The sequence below is a fragment of the Phoenix dactylifera genome, unplaced genomic scaffold (assembly GCF_009389715.1).
Source record: "Phoenix dactylifera cultivar Barhee BC4 unplaced genomic scaffold, palm_55x_up_171113_PBpolish2nd_filt_p 000858F, whole genome shotgun sequence".
In the NCBI taxonomy this organism is placed as follows: Eukaryota; Viridiplantae; Streptophyta; class Magnoliopsida; order Arecales; family Arecaceae; genus Phoenix; species Phoenix dactylifera.
The window spans coordinates 150,491-152,127 of NW_024068221.1; positions in this window are offsets into that span (position 1 = coordinate 150,491).

Below are 1,637 nucleotides of genomic sequence, written 5' to 3' on the forward strand. Positions count from 1 at the left end.
ATCCCTCCTTCTTGTGTTGCCCTAATCCTCTTCCAAAGAGGATTGGGTGCCTCTCTTATGGTTAAGTCCTAATCTAATTAGGATTGACCATATTGGGTTCAATCTACGCTAGTCCTAATCCAATTAGGACTTGAATGAACCATGACTCAATTGAACTCTTCAATCCTAATCCAATTAGGAGTCATGTTGATTCATTAGATTATTAATTAATTTAGACTTAAGAAATCCTAATCCAATTAGGATTTGTTTAATTTTAGTCCTAATCCAATTAGGACTCCATTTGAATCCGAAGTCCTAATCCAATTAGGATTTCTAGGAATCCTACTCCAAGTAGGAATCCAATTCAAAATTCCTAATCTCATTAGGATTGTAGGAATCCTATTCCAAATAGGAATCCCAGTCCTACTCCAACTAGGATTCCCAGTCCTAATCCAATTAAGACTCTAGGAATCCTATCCGAAGTAGGATTTGTGTTTAAGTCCAATTAATTAATTCCCTTTGTTCCTCTTCAACTTCTTATCAATCAAATTGATTTCTTGTGATTCCTAATCACGATTTCAACCATCGGATCGGTCAATACTTCTAGTGTGTGTGACCCCATAGGTTCTATTCTGACTGGTAGTGAGATATATTGTGATCTCTATCACTATATCATTGAAAACTCCTTTCAATGGGTTGGAACGATTCCAACTCAACTCATTAGGGTTTATCGATCATCAAGATAATCCCTATGAGTCCCACCATCCACCAGTGACACCTAGCAGCATGTAGTGGCTACCCAGCAGAATGGAATGATGAACCTCTAGGTGCAGTTAACGTGTGATACAGTCCTACTATCGTGGATCCCTACAGGACGGAGGTCATGGACAACTCGTCAAACCCCATCGTCTGTCATATGTCAAGATTTATTCGACTTGAGTTCGATAGTGGAAAACTCTTTCTCCACTTTACTGCCCTGGCCAAGGTCTTAGAACTCAGTCTAACAAATCACATAGGATCACTCCTCTTCTATCAAGGTCGATAGATTCCTTGTAGGTGCATACCCTACTCCTACAGTGAACCTACTGCAGCCAATCTACACTGCATGGACCCATATGGCTAGAGACCATGTATGTGTGCAGTCAAACTACAATAACCTCACTGTGAGTAGCCGAAGCACCGCAGGTCAAAGGACCAGTCACACTACTGCAACATCAAGTAAGTCACTGACGAGTGGATAGACATCCAAGTGACTTCTTGTCTTGGTCACGCTCAGTACCCTTGTTCTCTAACAAGCACCTGCACTATCACTTCAGTGTCCCTACACTGTGGACTCAAGTCTCGTCCATCCAGAAGGAAAGTGATCTGTGCACTGATCGGATCGATCACCGTCTTCGTGATGATCCATTGATCAGGAGCATTTAGAAATTAATCACCAATGATACATGGCTTAAATTCTCAACTCTTGAGAATATGTATCATCATCTTATTAATTTCTTGGACGATTCATAGACACATAAACAATATGAATGAAAAGATGCCTTTTATTTATTCAATAATAAATAGTCAAGTACAAAATTTTGTCCCTAGAATCAACAATGTGTCAGCCAAATTGGCTTCTAGGGCATACATCTAACAATCTCCCACTTGCACTAAAG